Raw genomic sequence first — 18,044 nt, 5'->3', positions numbered from 1 at the left:
CCTATCCCTAATATAATCCCTAAATCCCTAAAACAAATGTAATCCTTAATTAAATCTCTAATCCCTAAAACTTAAGTAACGTCAGTTTAATTCTTTGAATAAGGATAAGTTGTCAATGAGGTCTTCAGTGCTGTACCTGCTTGCATCAACTAGTTCTTGGATTGGCTCTTTCCTTTTCAGGAGAATGGGATTAAATTAGGGATTAAATTAGTTTTATAAGACTAGCTAGGTTTATCAGACTTACAAAGCTGGAGTGCCCACCACAAGCTCTAACACCTGAAGGCCCTCTGCAGACAATGGCAGTGCAAGCTTGTGCCTTTTCTGTGATGGGAGTTTTTCCCATATTCTTTCTCTCTATTTCCACTTTTCACATGGAAATTCCATTTCTAGGAGAGCCGCGTTATTTTCGTGCACATTGAGAGGCAGCTCCTGTGCAGACCGGAACACATGTTCGGTGCTAACACAGCTGTAATTTCTTTCAGGAGGAGGCGGGCAGCGCTGAAGCTTTCGTGGCCAAGCCCCGGAGCCAGGATGTCAGGGAGAAGCAGGAGTATCTGAGCCAGCTGAAGAACAAGCTGGGAGATCTACTGTAAGTATGGAGGGAAGGGGCTGATGGGGACAGTAGCTCAGGACCGCGCGTGCAGAGGGAACCCCGCAGTGGACGCAGTGTGCGTGGCCAGCGCAGGCCTCCCTGCGCTACAGGGCTGTGCCCGTTGCAGTGAATGCCGAGACCTGGCTGAGCCCGGCTCTGCGGAACACTGCGAGCAGCAGTCCCCGACCCAAAGAACTTTGGCGTGGCAGACAGCGAGCAGAGATCAGTTGTACCACTAATCCCCTTCGGTACAGTGCTCCTCTGTCGCGACGGAGGGAAGACACAGTCAATCAATATGAGTGATCAGCAGACTTCGTTTATTGTACCTTACAGTCACCTTTTATGCCTTGTTATAATTAGCTCATACGTATTGCAAAAGTTAAGCTCATTATTGGTGAGTTGCCTAAATATCAAGCCCACCCCTAGTTTCTCTTCTGTAGTTATCTGTTCCCACCTGCAACATTCTTTTCCCACCGAAATCTTCCTGTTATTGTGTAACAAGAACAGCCAAAGGCAGCGTATTTGTGCTTTACTTCAGATAAGCTGAGAGCGATGTGCATTTTTGTCCAGCCAGCTAGACTATGTTTATGTGAACTTTTTCAGCTAGCCAGTTATCCACACTCCTCAGCTCTCCAAAAATAGCGGTAAAATCCTGTACATCTTCAGAGACTGGTTCTGAGGAGTGGGAAGAGCAAATAGGACTGACAACTGGTGCAAATCTGAGAAATAATTCCACCTCAAAACAAGAGGCAATTACTGCATTGAAAAAAAGTCTGGTGCCACACCGAGCACCGAGGAGAACGCCAGAGGTGGGCAGGTGCCTGTGAAGTGAAATCCTGTCCAACGTGGGCACTGGATTAGCAAGAAGTACAGTTCTGTAATAAGGGATATCAATGCACAATAGAGTGAAATTAAGGTCTTCCCAGGTTATCATGAATCTAAGATTTCTTAACTTCCGTTCAGTTTGACTTTTAGCATTCACCAGTCTTTATTGCACATTTGTTTAACAACGGGATGCTAGTAGAGGCAGAGATGACTGTATCAAAAGACATCTCTGCTCTGCATTTCGGGCAACATGGATTCTCAGTGTGACACAAGTAAGTAAATGTTCTTTTCACATACCACGTACCCGATGACGCAACACGCCTCGACGCATGCGCAGAAGGGCTTTCTGGCAAACTAAGGGCAGCGCATGCGCAGACGCGGCTTGACGCCGAAGGGGGCGGGGCTTCCGGCCTCGGGCGTACGGGCAGATGACGCAATCCCGCTTTGGCGCATGCGCAGAAGCCTTGCTGGCCGACCGAGGGCGGCGCATGCGCAGAAGCGGCTTTGACCCCCTAGGGGCGGGGCTTCCGGCCTCGTGCGTAGGGGCAGAGGACGCATCCGGCCCGGGAAAGGCGGGTTCACTGCCGGCCCGCGCGGCGCGCTGGAGCGGCCGTGGAGGTGCGGAGCCTTCGCCGGGAGCCCCGGAAGACTTTCGGGCCGGGACGTGCGGCGGCGCGCTCGGGCTGAAGGGCGGCCGGGGGGCCGGCGGGCAGCGGCCCGGTCGGGGGGGATGTGGCGGCCCGGCGCTCGGCCGCGGCAGGGAGCGCCTGGTGCCGGCGGCGGGCGGGCTGAGGCAGGCGGGCGGCCCGGCCCGGGACCGGCGGGGCCGCCGCCGGTTCTCGTCTCCCCGGCAGGGACGGTGGCCAGCGGGCTCCTCACGGGGCTGCCCTTTTCTGGGTGGGTGGGTTTTTGTTTGGTTTTTTTTTTTTTTTTTTCTCTCGGAGCCGCGCCGCTACCTCGGCGAGGAGCGGCGGCGGGGCGGCCCCGGTGCTCGCTTGTGGCGGCGGCGGCGTCCGGGAGAGGGGTCGGCCCGCGCCGCCCCGCCGCCCACCCGCCGCCGCCTCCGGGCTGCCCGGGCAGCCGCCGCAGCCCTGCGCGGGGCTTTGTCTTTCCCCCAGCCGCTGGCCTGAGCCGTGGCAGCCGGCTGGGGCTGCCGGCCCCCGCGGGCCGCAGAGAGGCTGCCCCGGGGGCTGCGGTAACGCTGTCCCGGGGGGGTGTGTGTGTGTGTGGCTCAGGAGCCTCTTCCCGCCCCTGCGAGCGGGCCAGAGCAAGAAAAGGCAGCCGGCAGCGGAATCCCCAGCCGTCGCCCCCCGACTGCTGCTTTCTCCGCAAGCCTTTTAACTGCCGGGGAGGGCTGGGAGGCAGCAGCAGCTCAGGTGTCTGGCTGGTCTTGTGTCGTGACAGTCAGCTCCGGGGCCGGAGCAGCCGAGGGGAAGAGGCCTTTTGGTTTGCTTCCCCGCGAAACCGGGGCCTTTTGTTTTCCCTTTGTCCCTAGGTTCGTCCGGAAGCGTCCGTCGACAAGTCAAGGGGAGCGGAACCGAAGGTCGCTCGAGATGTTACCTCGCCACGCGTGCCTCGTGCTTGCGAGTCGGACTGCTGACTACGGAGGGATCCCTTTTGTAGCCGCCGAGGGCCCGCGAGGCTCCGTGTGCCCGCCGCCTCCGAGTGCTGCGCTGCGGCTCGGGCAACGGCCGGGGAGGAACTGTCGGTCCCTGGTGGTAACGCAGCCGGGCCTGCTAGGCGCTTCAAGCAGCGCGTCCGGCCGGGCAGTGTTGTTTTCCGAGGCTGTAAAGGAGCCCGAGGTATAAACCCGCTTGACGTTTCCGTACGGCGGTGCGCTTTGTCGGAGGGCTCGGCCGTACTGACGGAGCTGGCACAGGGTTCCCGCGGGACTCCGGCTTTGCCCGTCTCGTGGAAAGGCTCCAGAGCCTGCTTGGGAAGCCGCTTGACAAGGCACGGCTTTGCCGTGATTTTTACGCCGGAATTCCGACGGTAACGCCGATGCCACGTGTTAGCCTTTCTCCAGCAGCTCTTCAAAGCAGAGTGAGCCTTAAGAATCGGACTGCCTTTTAACGAAATTCGAAACAAAGCGGCGGGGTGAAGCGGCTGGAAGCGTCCTGCCAGTCTGCCGTGGGTATCGCTGCCGTGCGTGTTACCTGCCTGTCTGCCGATCGCTCCTGCCTCTTGTTGTGCCCCGGTAATTCCTCTGGGGAAGGCGCTGGGCTCTGACTGCGGCGCACCCCGACTCCCTCCTGACCCCGGCGAGACGTGATCGGTGTTTGCCTTCCTCCCCTTTCACAGGGCCTCGGCTGTTGCGTGCAGAGAAGCTGTCAGCCTTGTGAGGGAGCACGCCGCCGGCAAGCGCATCGTGGTGCTTCGGTACCGAGCTGAGACCGCAGGCGTCCGTCTTTTGTTTGCGAAAAGGGATCGCGAGGAAAGGTGCTGACCTCGGAGGGGGAGAGGTGGCGGGGGAACAGGTAGGAGGCAGCTCTTTCAACCGGTTTTCGGCTTAACTCCTGGGTTCCTGAGCACGGTTCTGGGCTTCGGGGGGTTGGCTTTCGGCTTTTCGCCTTCAGCGCCTCCTCCGTCACCGCTGTCGGCGCGCGCTGAGCTGCGGCTCGGGGAGGGGACCGCGGCGATACAGGCCGTGTGCGTGCCAGCCGTCCTCAAGGCTAGAGCTGTATTCTGCTTGTTACCCTGATGAAAGCGTTTCTTTTTTTCTAGGGGGCGTTCCCACAAGGCAGTGGTGTGGAGCCGAAGGGGACTGCGATGGAACGGTGACGGAGCCCGTTTGGACCGAGTCTTGAAGATAGATCTCTCTGGTTTTTGTCCGAGGAAACTTCGTCTCGAGACGGTCCTATCGCTCGCTGGCAACGTGGTAGGAAACTGCTTTGTTGATCTTGACGGCGCAGTGTGTTGGGAGTGTTAAGATTCCTCGAGAGCTCAGAAGCGAGTAGGTTGTTTCTCTAAGGGAAAGGGGAATAGGCCTGTATCGTTAAAGGGAAGACTCAGAGCGGGTTTTGTTTCTCTTAAGTACAAAGCGCCCCATCTCAAGTGATTGCAAAGTCTGAAACGATGGTTCAAAAGCAGACTTGTGCTGTTTGCAAAGCGTCTGTTGCACTGCTCAAAGACAAAAGGCGCTCACCCGAGAAAGCTTTTGGAAACCGATGTCCGATAGGCACGGGGAAAGAGCTGCAGAGGTTTACGTCTCGTCTGTCGAATTCTGTTCTCTTTCGTGCCCTTCCATTTTACAAGAAAAACTTTCGTGACCTCTTTTCTCGTTCAGGCACTGTTGGTAGTGTTTTCATAAGGGGGGGAAAAAAAGCGTAAGCCTGGTCTCTGGAGTGATTTTTTTTTTTTTTTTCTTTTTTTCTTTTTCGCTAGACTAGTCGAATCGAGAATGTTCGCTGCCGGAACTTCATCCACCGAGATGGGAAGCCAGGCAACTTCCTAACGGGCCGTGGGCAGAGTTCCCTTCTTGATGCCGTGCCTCTATAATAAACTGTGCAGTCCGTTAGCTGGACGGGCTGCAGTACCCAAATTTTTTCGCCAGGTGGCAGCACCGCGCCCCCCCCAGGCGGAGTAAGGGCAGCGCATGCGCAGACGCGGCTTGACGCCGAAGGGGGCGTGGCCTCCGGGCACGTCGCGGGCCGATGACGTAATCCGGCTTCGGCGCATGCGCAGAAGGGGTTTCTGGCAAAGTAAGGGCAGCGCATGCGCAGACGCGGGTTGACGCCGAAGGGGGCGGGGCTTCCGGCCTCGTCGCAGCCCGATGACGCAACACGCCTCGACGCATGCGCAGAAGGGCTTTCTGGCAAACTAAGGGCAGCGCATGCGCAGACGCGGCTTGACGCCGAAGGGGGCGGGGCTTCCGGCCTCGGGCGTACGGGCAGATGACGCAATCCCGCTTTGGCGCATGCGCAGAAGCCTTGCTGGCCGACCGAGGGCGGCGCATGCGCAGAAGCGGCTTTGACCCCCTAGGGGCGGGGCTTCCGGCCTCGTGCGTAGGGGCAGAGGACGCATCCGGCCCGGGAAAGGCGGGTTCACTGCCGGCCCGCGCGGCGCGCTGGAGCGGCCGTGGAGGTGCGGAGCCTTCGCCGGGAGCCCCGGAAGACTTTCGGGCCGGGACGTGCGGCGGCGCGCTCGGGCTGAAGGGCGGCCGGGGGGCCGGCGGGCAGCGGCCCGGTCGGGGGGGATGTGGCGGCCCGGCGCTCGGCCGCGGCAGGGAGCGCCTGGTGCCGGCGGCGGGCGGGCTGAGGCAGGCGGGCGGCCCGGCCCGGGACCGGCGGGGCCGCCGCCGGTTCTCGTCTCCCCGGCAGGGACGGTGGCCAGCGGGCTCCTCACGGGGCTGCCCTTTTCTGGGTGGGTGGGTTTTTGTTTGTTTTTTTTTTTTTTTTTTCTCTCGGAGCCGCGCCGCTACCTCGGCGAGGAGCGGCGGCGGGGCGGCCCCGGTGCTCGCTTGTGGCGGCGGCGGCGTCCGGGAGAGGGGTCGGCCCGCGCCGCCCCGCCGCCCACCCGCCGCCGCCTCCGGGCTGCCCGGGCAGCCGCCGCAGCCCTGCGCGGGGCTTTGTCTTTCCCCCAGCCGCTGGCCTGAGCCGTGGCAGCCGGCTGGGGCTGCCGGCCCCCGCGGGCCGCAGAGAGGCTGCCCCGGGGGCTGCGGTAACGCTGTCCCGGGGGGGTGTGTGTGTGTGTGGCTCAGGAGCCTCTTCCCGCCCCTGCGAGCGGGCCAGAGCAAGAAAAGGCAGCCGGCAGCGGAATCCCCAGCCGTCGCCCCCCGACTGCTGCTTTCTCCGCAAGCCTTTTAACTGCCGGGGAGGGCTGGGAGGCAGCAGCAGCTCAGGTGTCTGGCTGGTCTTGTGTCGTGACAGTCAGCTCCGGGGCCGGAGCAGCCGAGGGGAAGAGGCCTTTTGGTTTGCTTCCCCGCGAAACCGGGGCCTTTTGTTTTCCCTTTGTCCCTAGGTTCGTCCGGAAGCGTCCGTCGACAAGTCAAGGGGAGCAGAACCGAAGGTCGCTCGAGATGTTACCTCGCCACGCGTGCCTCGTGCTTGCGAGTCGGACTGCTGACTACGGAGGGATCCCTTTTGTAGCCGCCGAGGGCCCGCGAGGCTCCGTGTGCCCGCCGCTTCCGAGTGCTGCGCTGCGGCTCGGGCAACGGCCGGGGAGGAACTGTCGGTCCCTGGTGGTAACGCAGCCGGGCCTGCTAGGCGCTTCAAGCAGCGCGTCCGGCCGGGCAGTGTTGTTTTCCGAGGCTGTAAAGGAGCCCGAGGTATAAACCCGCTTGACGTTTCCGTACGGCGGTGCGCTTTGTCGGAGGGCTCGGCCGTACTGACGGAGCTGGCACAGGGTTCCCGCGGGACTCCGGCTTTGCCCGTCTCGTGGAAAGGCTCCAGAGCCTGCTTGGGAAGCCGCTTGACAAGGCACGGCTTTGCCGTGATTTTTACGCCGGAATTCCGACGGTAACGCCGATGCCACGTGTTAGCCTTTCTCCAGCAGCTCTTCAAAGCAGAGTGAGCCTTAAGAATCGGACTGCCTTTTAACGAAATTCGAAACAAAGCGGCGGGGTGAAGCGGCTGGAAGCGTCCTGCCAGTCTGCCGTGGGTATCGCTGCCGTGCGTGTTACCTGCCTGTCTGCCGATCGCTCCTGCCTCTTGTTGTGCCCCGGTAATTCCTCTGGGGAAGGCGCTGGGCTCTGACTGCGGCGCACCCCGACTCCCTCCTGACCCCGGCGAGACGTGATCGGTGTTTGCCTTCCTCCCCTTTCACAGGGCCTCGGCTGTTGCGTGCAGAGAAGCTGTCAGCCTTGTGAGGGAGCACGCCGCCGGCAAGCGCATCGTGGTGCTTCGGTACCGAGCTGAGACCGCAGGCGTCCGTCTTTTGTTTGCGAAAAGGGATCGCGAGGAAAGGTGCTGACCTCGGAGGGGGAGAGGTGGCGGGGGAACAGGTAGGAGGCAGCTCTTTCAACCGGTTTTCGGCTTAACTCCTGGGTTCCTGAGCACGGTTCTGGGCTTCGGGGGGTTGGCTTTCGGCTTTTCGCCTTCAGCGCCTCCTCCGTCACCGCTGTCGGCGCGCGCTGAGCTGCGGCTCGGGGAGGGGACCGCGGCGATACAGGCCGTGTGCGTGCCAGCCGTCCTCAAGGCTAGAGCTGTATTCTGCTTGTTACCCTGATGAAAGCGTTTCTTTTTTTCTAGGGGGCGTTCCCACAAGGCAGTGGTGTGGAGCCGAAGGGGACTGCGATGGAACGGTGACGGAGCCCGTTTGGACCGAGTCTTGAAGATAGATCTCTCTGGTTTTTGTCCGAGGAAACTTCGTCTCGAGACGGTCCTATCGCTCGCTGGCAACGTGGTAGGAAACTGCTTTGTTGATCTTGACGGCGCAGTGTGTTGGGAGTGTTAAGATTCCTCGAGAGCTCAGAAGCGAGTAGGTTGTTTCTCTAAGGGAAAGGGGAATAGGCCTGTATCGTTAAAGGGAAGACTCAGAGCGGGTTTTGTTTCTCTTAAGTACAAAGCGCCCCATCTCAAGTGATTGCAAAGTCTGAAACGATGGTTCAAAAGCAGACTTGTGCTGTTTGCAAAGCGTCTGTTGCACTGCTCAAAGACAAAAGGCGCTCACCCGAGAAAGCTTTTGGAAACCGATGTCCGATAGGCACGGGGAAAGAGCTGCAGAGGTTTACGTCTCGTCTGTCGAATTCTGTTCTCTTTCGTGCCCTTCCATTTTACAAGAAAAACTTTCGTGACCTCTTTTCTCGTTCAGGCACTGTTGGTAGTGTTTTCATAAGGGGGGGAAAAAAAGCGTAAGCCTGGTCTCTGGAGTGATTTTTTTTTTTTTTTCTTTTTTTCTTTTTCGCTAGACTAGTCGAATCGAGGATGTTCGCTGCCGGAACTTCATCCACCGAGATGGGAAGCCAGGCAACTTCCTAACGGGCCGTGGGCAGAGTTCCCTTCTTGATGCCGTGCCTCTATAATAAACTGTGCAGTCCGTTAGCTGGACGGGCTGCAGTACCCAAATTTTTTCGCCAGGTGGCAGCACCGCGCCCCCCCCAGGCGGAGTAAGGGCAGCGCATGCGCAGACGCGGCTTGACGCCGAAGGGGGCGTGGCCTCCGGGCACGTCGCGGGCCGATGACGTAATCCGGCTTCGGCGCATGCGCAGAAGGGGTTTCTGGCAAAGTAAGGGCAGCGCATGCGCAGACGCGGGTTGACGCCGAAGGGGGCGGGGCTTCCGGCCTCGTCGCAGCCCGATGACGCAACACGCCTCGACGCATGCGCAGAAGGGCTTTCTGGCAAACTAAGGGCAGCGCATGCGCAGACGCGGCTTGACGCCGAAGGGGGCGGGGCTTCCGGCCTCGTGCGTAGGGGCAGAGGACGCATCCGGCCCGGGAAAGGCGGGTTCACTGCCGGCCCGCGCGGCGCGCTGGAGCGGCCGTGGAGGTGCGGAGCCTTCGCCGGGAGCCCCGGAAGACTTTCGGGCCGGGACGTGCGGCGGCGCGCTCGGGCTGAAGGGCGGCCGGGGGGCCGGCGGGCAGCGGCCCGGTCGGGGGGGATGTGGCGGCCCGGCGCTCGGCCGCGGCAGGGAGCGCCTGGTGCCGGCGGCGGGCGGGCTGAGGCAGGCGGGCGGCCCGGCCCGGGACCGGCGGGGCCGCCGCCGGTTCTCGTCTCCCCGGCAGGGACGGTGGCCAGCGGGCTCCTCACGGGGCTGCCCTTTTCTGGGTGGGTGGGTTTTTGTTTGGTTTTTTTTTTTTTTTTTCTCTCGGAGCCGCGCCGCTACCTCGGCGAGGAGCGGCGGCGGGGCGGCCCCGGTGCTCGCTTGTGGCGGCGGCGGCGTCCGGGAGAGGGGTCGGCCCGCGCCGCCCCGCCGCCCACCCGCCGCCGCCTCCGGGCTGCCCGGGCAGCCGCCGCAGCCCTGCGCGGGGCTTTGTCTTTCCCCCAGCCGCTGGCCTGAGCCGTGGCAGCCGGCTGGGGCTGCCGGCCCCCGCGGGCCGCAGAGAGGCTGCCCCGGGGGCTGCGGTAACGCTGTCCCGGGGGGGTGTGTGTGTGTGTGGCTCAGGAGCCTCTTCCCGCCCCTGCGAGCGGGCCAGAGCAAGAAAAGGCAGCCGGCAGCGGAATCCCCAGCCGTCGCCCCCGACTGCTGCTTTCTCCGCAAGCCTTTTAACTGCCGGGGAGGGCTGGGAGGCAGCAGCAGCTCAGGTGTCTGGCTGGTCTTGTGTCGTGACAGTCAGCTCCGGGGCCGGAGCAGCCGAGGGGAAGAGGCCTTTTGGTTTGCTTCCCCGCGAAACCGGGGCCTTTTGTTTTCCCTTTGTCCCTAGGTTCGTCCGGAAGCGTCCGTCGACAAGTCAAGGGGAGCGGAACCGAAGGTCGCTCGAGATGTTACCTCGCCACGCGTGCCTCGTGCTTGCGAGTCGGACTGCTGACTACGGAGGGATCCCTTTTGTAGCCGCCGAGGGCCCGCGAGGCTCCGTGTGCCCGCCGCTTCCGAGTGCTGCGCTGCGGCTCGGGCAACGGCCGGGGAGGAACTGTCGGTCCCTGGTGGTAACGCAGCCGGGCCTGCTAGGCGCTTCAAGCAGCGCGTCCGGCCGGGCAGTGTTGTTTTCCGAGGCTGTAAAGGAGCCCGAGGTATAAACCCGCTTGACGTTTCCGTACGGCGGTGCGCTTTGTCGGAGGGCTCGGCCGTACTGACGGAGCTGGCACAGGGTTCCCGCGGGACTCCGGCTTTGCCCGTCTCGTGGAAAGGCTCCAGAGCCTGCTTGGGAAGCCGCTTGACAAGGCACGGCTTTGCCGTGATTTTTACGCCGGAATTCCGACGGTAACGCCGATGCCACGTGTTAGCCTTTCTCCAGCAGCTCTTCAAAGCAGAGTGAGCCTTAAGAATCGGACTGCCTTTTAACGAAATTCGAAACAAAGCGGCGGGGTGAAGCGGCTGGAAGCGTCCTGCCAGTCTGCCGTGGGTATCGCTGCCGTGCGTGTTACCTGCCTGTCTGCCGATCGCTCCTGCCTCTTGTTGTGCCCCGGTAATTCCTCTGGGGAAGGCGCTGGGCTCTGACTGCGGCGCACCCCGACTCCCTCCTGACCCCGGCGAGACGTGATCGGTGTTTGCCTTCCTCCCCTTTCACAGGGCCTCGGCTGTTGCGTGCAGAGAAGCTGTCAGCCTTGTGAGGGAGCACGCCGCCGGCAAGCGCATCGTGGTGCTTCGGTACCGAGCTGAGACCGCAGGCGTCCGTCTTTTGTTTGCGAAAAGGGATCGCGAGGAAAGGTGCTGACCTCGGAGGGGGAGAGGTGGCGGGGGAACAGGTAGGAGGCAGCTCTTTCAACCGGTTTTCGGCTTAACTCCTGGGTTCCTGAGCACGGTTCTGGGCTTCGGGGGGTTGGCTTTCGGCTTTTCGCCTTCAGCGCCTCCTCCGTCACCGCTGTCGGCGCGCGCTGAGCTGCGGCTCGGGGAGGGGACCGCGGCGATACAGGCCGTGTGCGTGCCAGCCGTCCTCAAGGCTAGAGCTGTATTCTGCTTGTTACCCTGATGAAAGCGTTTCTTTTTTTCTAGGGGGCGTTCCCACAAGGCAGTGGTGTGGAGCCGAAGGGGACTGCGATGGAACGGTGACGGAGCCCGTTTGGACCGAGTCTTGAAGATAGATCTCTCTGGTTTTTGTCCGAGGAAACTTCGTCTCGAGACGGTCCTATCGCTCGCTGGCAACGTGGTAGGAAACTGCTTTGTTGATCTTGACGGCGCAGTGTGTTGGGAGTGTTAAGATTCCTCGAGAGCTCAGAAGCGAGTAGGTTGTTTCTCTAAGGGAAAGGGGAATAGGCCTGTATCGTTAAAGGGAAGACTCAGAGCGGGTTTTGTTTCTCTTAAGTACAAAGCGCCCCATCTCAAGTGATTGCAAAGTCTGAAACGATGGTTCAAAAGCAGACTTGTGCTGTTTGCAAAGCGTCTGTTGCACTGCTCAAAGACAAAAGGCGCTCACCCGAGAAAGCTTTTGGAAACCGATGTCCGATAGGCACGGGGAAAGAGCTGCAGAGGTTTACGTCTCGTCTGTCGAATTCTGTTCTCTTTCGTGCCCTTCCATTTTACAAGAAAAACTTTCGTGACCTCTTTTCTCGTTCAGGCACTGTTGGTAGTGTTTTCATAAGGGGGGGAAAAAAAGCGTAAGCCTGGTCTCTGGAGTGATTTTTTTTTTTTTTTCTTTTTTTCTTTTTCGCTAGACTAGTCGAATCGAGGATGTTCGCTGCCGGAACTTCATCCACCGAGATGGGAAGCCAGGCAACTTCCTAACGGGCCGTGGGCAGAGTTCCCTTCTTGATGCCGTGCCTCTATAATAAACTGTGCAGTCCGTTAGCTGGACGGGCTGCAGTACCCAAATTTTTTCGCCAGGTGGCAGCACCGCGCCCCCCCCAGGCGGAGTAAGGGCAGCGCATGCGCAGACGCGGCTTGACGCCGAAGGGGGCGTGGCCTCCGGGCACGTCGCGGGCCGATGACGTAATCCGGCTTCGGCGCATGCGCAGAAGGGGTTTCTGGCAAAGTAAGGGCAGCGCATGCGCAGACGCGGGTTGACGCCGAAGGGGGCGGGGCTTCCGGCCTCGTCGCAGCCCGATGACGCAACACGCCTCGACGCATGCGCAGAAGGGCTTTCTGGCAAACTAAGGGCAGCGCATGCGCAGACGCGGCTTGACGCCGAAGGGGGCGGGGCTTCCGGCCTCGTGCGTAGGGGCAGAGGACGCATCCGGCCCGGGAAAGGCGGGTTCACTGCCGGCCCGCGCGGCGCGCTGGAGCGGCCGTGGAGGTGCGGAGCCTTCGCCGGGAGCCCCGGAAGACTTTCGGGCCGGGACGTGCGGCGGCGCGCTCGGGCTGAAGGGCGGCCGGGGGGCCGGCGGGCAGCGGCCCGGTCGGGGGGGATGTGGCGGCCCGGCGCTCGGCCGCGGCAGGGAGCGCCTGGTGCCGGCGGCGGGCGGGCTGAGGCAGGCGGGCGGCCCGGCCCGGGACCGGCGGGGCCGCCGCCGGTTCTCGTCTCCCCGGCAGGGACGGTGGCCAGCGGGCTCCTCACGGGGCTGCCCTTTTCTGGGTGGGTGGGTTTTTGTTTGGTTTTTTTTTTTTTTTTTCTCTCGGAGCCGCGCCGCTACCTCGGCGAGGAGCGGCGGCGGGGCGGCCCCGGTGCTCGCTTGTGGCGGCGGCGGCGTCCGGGAGAGGGGTCGGCCCGCGCCGCCCCGCCGCCCACCCGCCGCCGCCTCCGGGCTGCCCGGGCAGCCGCCGCAGCCCTGCGCGGGGCTTTGTCTTTCCCCCAGCCGCTGGCCTGAGCCGTGGCAGCCGGCTGGGGCTGCCGGCCCCCGCGGGCCGCAGAGAGGCTGCCCCGGGGGCTGCGGTAACGCTGTCCCGGGGGGGTGTGTGTGTGTGTGGCTCAGGAGCCTCTTCCCGCCCCTGCGAGCGGGCCAGAGCAAGAAAAGGCAGCCGGCAGCGGAATCCCCAGCCGTCGCCCCCGACTGCTGCTTTCTCCGCAAGCCTTTTAACTGCCGGGGAGGGCTGGGAGGCAGCAGCAGCTCAGGTGTCTGGCTGGTCTTGTGTCGTGACAGTCAGCTCCGGGGCCGGAGCAGCCGAGGGGAAGAGGCCTTTTGGTTTGCTTCCCCGCGAAACCGGGGCCTTTTGTTTTCCCTTTGTCCCTAGGTTCGTCCGGAAGCGTCCGTCGACAAGTCAAGGGGAGCGGAACCGAAGGTCGCTCGAGATGTTACCTCGCCACGCGTGCCTCGTGCTTGCGAGTCGGACTGCTGACTACGGAGGGATCCCTTTTGTAGCCGCCGAGGGCCCGCGAGGCTCCGTGTGCCCGCCGCTTCCGAGTGCTGCGCTGCGGCTCGGGCAACGGCCGGGGAGGAACTGTCGGTCCCTGGTGGTAACGCAGCCGGGCCTGCTAGGCGCTTCAAGCAGCGCGTCCGGCCGGGCAGTGTTGTTTTCCGAGGCTGTAAAGGAGCCCGAGGTATAAACCCGCTTGACGTTTCCGTACGGCGGTGCGCTTTGTCGGAGGGCTCGGCCGTACTGACGGAGCTGGCACAGGGTTCCCGCGGGACTCCGGCTTTGCCCGTCTCGTGGAAAGGCTCCAGAGCCTGCTTGGGAAGCCGCTTGACAAGGCACGGCTTTGCCGTGATTTTTACGCCGGAATTCCGACGGTAACGCCGATGCCACGTGTTAGCCTTTCTCCAGCAGCTCTTCAAAGCAGAGTGAGCCTTAAGAATCGGACTGCCTTTTAACGAAATTCGAAACAAAGCGGCGGGGTGAAGCGGCTGGAAGCGTCCTGCCAGTCTGCCGTGGGTATCGCTGCCGTGCGTGTTACCTGCCTGTCTGCCGATCGCTCCTGCCTCTTGTTGTGCCCCGGTAATTCCTCTGGGGAAGGCGCTGGGCTCTGACTGCGGCGCACCCCGACTCCCTCCTGACCCCGGCGAGACGTGATCGGTGTTTGCCTTCCTCCCCTTTCACAGGGCCTCGGCTGTTGCGTGCAGAGAAGCTGTCAGCCTTGTGAGGGAGCACGCCGCCGGCAAGCGCATCGTGGTGCTTCGGTACCGAGCTGAGACCGCAGGCGTCCGTCTTTTGTTTGCGAAAAGGGATCGCGAGGAAAGGTGCTGACCTCGGAGGGGGAGAGGTGGCGGGGGAACAGGTAGGAGGCAGCTCTTTCAACCGGTTTTCGGCTTAACTCCTGGGTTCCTGAGCACGGTTCTGGGCTTCGGGGGGTTGGCTTTCGGCTTTTCGCCTTCAGCGCCTCCTCCGTCACCGCTGTCGGCGCGCGCTGAGCTGCGGCTCGGGGAGGGGACCGCGGCGATACAGGCCGTGTGCGTGCCAGCCGTCCTCAAGGCTAGAGCTGTATTCTGCTTGTTACCCTGATGAAAGCGTTTCTTTTTTTCTAGGGGGCGTTCCCACAAGGCAGTGGTGTGGAGCCGAAGGGGACTGCGATGGAACGGTGACGGAGCCCGTTTGGACCGAGTCTTGAAGATAGATCTCTCTGGTTTTTGTCCGAGGAAACTTCGTCTCGAGACGGTCCTATCGCTCGCTGGCAACGTGGTAGGAAACTGCTTTGTTGATCTTGACGGCGCAGTGTGTTGGGAGTGTTAAGATTCCTCGAGAGCTCAGAAGCGAGTAGGTTGTTTCTCTAAGGGAAAGGGGAATAGGCCTGTATCGTTAAAGGGAAGACTCAGAGCGGGTTTTGTTTCTCTTAAGTACAAAGCGCCCCATCTCAAGTGATTGCAAAGTCTGAAACGATGGTTCAAAAGCAGACTTGTGCTGTTTGCAAAGCGTCTGTTGCACTGCTCAAAGACAAAAGGCGCTCACCCGAGAAAGCTTTTGGAAACCGATGTCCGATAGGCACGGGGAAAGAGCTGCAGAGGTTTACGTCTCGTCTGTCGAATTCTGTTCTCTTTCGTGCCCTTCCATTTTACAAGAAAAACTTTCGTGACCTCTTTTCTCGTTCAGGCACTGTTGGTAGTGTTTTCATAAGGGGGGGAAAAAAAGCGTAAGCCTGGTCTCTGGAGTGATTTTTTTTTTTTTTTCTTTTTTTCTTTTTCGCTAGACTAGTCGAATCGAGGATGTTCGCTGCCGGAACTTCATCCACCGAGATGGGAAGCCAGGCAACTTCCTAACGGGCCGTGGGCAGAGTTCCCTTCTTGATGCCGTGCCTCTATAATAAACTGTGCAGTCCGTTAGCTGGACGGGCTGCAGTACCCAAATTTTTTCGCCAGGTGGCAGCACCGCGCCCCCCCCAGGCGGAGTAAGGGCAGCGCATGCGCAGACGCGGCTTGACGCCGAAGGGGGCGTGGCCTCCGGGCACGTCGCGGGCCGATGACGTAATCCGGCTTCGGCGCATGCGCAGAAGGGGTTTCTGGCAAAGTAAGGGCAGCGCATGCGCAGACGCGGGTTGACGCCGAAGGGGGCGGGGCTTCCGGCCTCGTCGCAGCCCGATGACGCAACACGCCTCGACGCATGCGCAGAAGGGCTTTCTGGCAAACTAAGGGCAGCGCATGCGCAGACGCGGCTTGACGCCGAAGGGGGCGGGGCTTCCGGCCTCGTGCGTAGGGGCAGAGGACGCATCCGGCCCGGGAAAGGCGGGTTCACTGCCGGCCCGCGCGGCGCGCTGGAGCGGCCGTGGAGGTGCGGAGCCTTCGCCGGGAGCCCCGGAAGACTTTCGGGCCGGGACGTGCGGCGGCGCGCTCGGGCTGAAGGGCGGCCGGGGGGCCGGCGGGCAGCGGCCCGGTCGGGGGGGATGTGGCGGCCCGGCGCTCGGCCGCGGCAGGGAGCGCCTGGTGCCGGCGGCGGGCGGGCTGAGGCAGGCGGGCGGCCCGGCCCGGGACCGGCGGGGCCGCCGCCGGTTCTCGTCTCCCCGGCAGGGACGGTGGCCAGCGGGCTCCTCACGGGGCTGCCCTTTTCTGGGTGGGTGGGTTTTTGTTTGGTTTTTTTTTTTTTTTTTCTCTCGGAGCCGCGCCGCTACCTCGGCGAGGAGCGGCGGCGGGGCGGCCCCGGTGCTCGCTTGTGGCGGCGGCGGCGTCCGGGAGAGGGGTCGGCCCGCGCCGCCCCGCCGCCCACCCGCCGCCGCCTCCGGGCTGCCCGGGCAGCCGCCGCAGCCCTGCGCGGGGCTTTGTCTTTCCCCCAGCCGCTGGCCTGAGCCGTGGCAGCCGGCTGGGGCTGCCGGCCCCCGCGGGCCGCAGAGAGGCTGCCCCGGGGGCTGCGGTAACGCTGTCCCGGGGGGGTGTGTGTGTGTGTGGCTCAGGAGCCTCTTCCCGCCCCTGCGAGCGGGCCAGAGCAAGAAAAGGCAGCCGGCAGCGGAATCCCCAGCCGTCGCCCCCGACTGCTGCTTTCTCCGCAAGCCTTTTAACTGCCGGGGAGGGCTGGGAGGCAGCAGCAGCTCAGGTGTCTGGCTGGTCTTGTGTCGTGACAGTCAGCTCCGGGGCCGGAGCAGCCGAGGGGAAGAGGCCTTTTGGTTTGCTTCCCCGCGAAACCGGGGCCTTTTGTTTTCCCTTTGTCCCTAGGTTCGTCCGGAAGCGTCCGTCGACAAGTCAAGGGGAGCGGAACCGAAGGTCGCTCGAGATGTTACCTCGCCACGCGTGCCTCGTGCTTGCGAGTCGGACTGCTGACTACGGAGGGATCCCTTTTGTAGCCGCCGAGGGCCCGCGAGGCTCCGTGTGCCCGCCGCTTCCGAGTGCTGCGCTGCGGCTCGGGCAACGGCCGGGGAGGAACTGTCGGTCCCTGGTGGTAACGCAGCCGGGCCTGCTAGGCGCTTCAAGCAGCGCGTCCGGCCGGGCAGTGTTGTTTTCCGAGGCTGTAAAGGAGCCCGAGGTATAAACCCGCTTGACGTTTCCGTACGGCGGTGCGCTTTGTCGGAGGGCTCGGCCGTACTGACGGAGCTGGCACAGGGTTCCCGCGGGACTCCGGCTTTGCCCGTCTCGTGGAAAGGCTCCAGAGCCTGCTTGGGAAGCCGCTTGACAAGGCACGGCTTTGCCGTGATTTTTACGCCGGAATTCCGACGGTAACGCCGATGCCACGTGTTAGCCTTTCTCCAGCAGCTCTTCAAAGCAGAGTGAGCCTTAAGAATCGGACTGCCTTTTAACGAAATTCGAAACAAAGCGGCGGGGTGAAGCGGCTGGAAGCGTCCTGCCAGTCTGCCGTGGGTATCGCTGCCGTGCGTGTTACCTGCCTGTCTGCCGATCGCTCCTGCCTCTTGTTGTGCCCCGGTAATTCCTCTGGGGAAGGCGCTGGGCTCTGACTGCGGCGCACCCCGACTCCCTCCTGACCCCGGCGAGACGTGATCGGTGTTTGCCTTCCTCCCCTTTCACAGGGCCTCGGCTGTTGCGTGCAGAGAAGCTGTCAGCCTTGTGAGGGAGCACGCCGCCGGCAAGCGCATCGTGGTGCTTCGGTACCGAGCTGAGACCGCAGGCGTCCGTCTTTTGTTTGCGAAAAGGGATCGCGAGGAAAGGTGCTGACCTCGGAGGGGGAGAGGTGGCGGGGGAACAGGTAGGAGGCAGCTCTTTCAACCGGTTTTCGGCTTAACTCCTGGGTTCCTGAGCACGGTTCTGGGCTTCGGGGGGTTGGCTTTCGGCTTTTCGCCTTCAGCGCCTCCTCCGTCACCGCTGTCGGCGCGCGCTGAGCTGCGGCTCGGGGAGGGGACCGCGGCGATACAGGCCGTGTGCGTGCCAGCTGTCCTCAAGGCTAGAGCTGTATTCTGCTTGTTACCCTGATGAAAGCGTTTCTTTTTTTCTAGGGGGCGTTCCCACAAGGCAGTGGTGTGGAGCCGAAGGGGACTGCGATGGAACGGTGACGGAGCCCGTTTGGACCGAGTCTTGAAGATAGATCTCTCTGGTTTTTGTCCGAGGAAACTTCGTCTCGAGACGGTCCTATCGCTCGCTGGCAACGTGGTAGGAAACTGCTTTGTTGATCTTGACGGCGCAGTGTGTTGGGAGTGTTAAGATTCCTCGAGAGCTCAGAAGCGAGTAGGTTGTTTCTCTAAGGGAAAGGGGAATAGGCCTGTATCGTTAAAGGGAAGACTCAGAGCGGGTTTTGTTTCTCTTAAGTACAAAGCGCCCCATCTCAAGTGATTGCAAAGTCTGAAACGATGGTTCAAAAGCAGACTTGTGCTGTTTGCAAAGCGTCTGTTGCACTGCTCAAAGACAAAAGGCG

Source organism: Falco peregrinus, chromosome 13 (genome assembly GCF_023634155.1).
Source record: "Falco peregrinus isolate bFalPer1 chromosome 13, bFalPer1.pri, whole genome shotgun sequence".
NCBI lineage: Eukaryota > Metazoa > Chordata > Aves > Falconiformes > Falconidae > Falco > Falco peregrinus.
The sequence above is the reverse complement of the archived record's forward strand: the minus strand, read 5'-3'. Positions refer to the sequence as shown.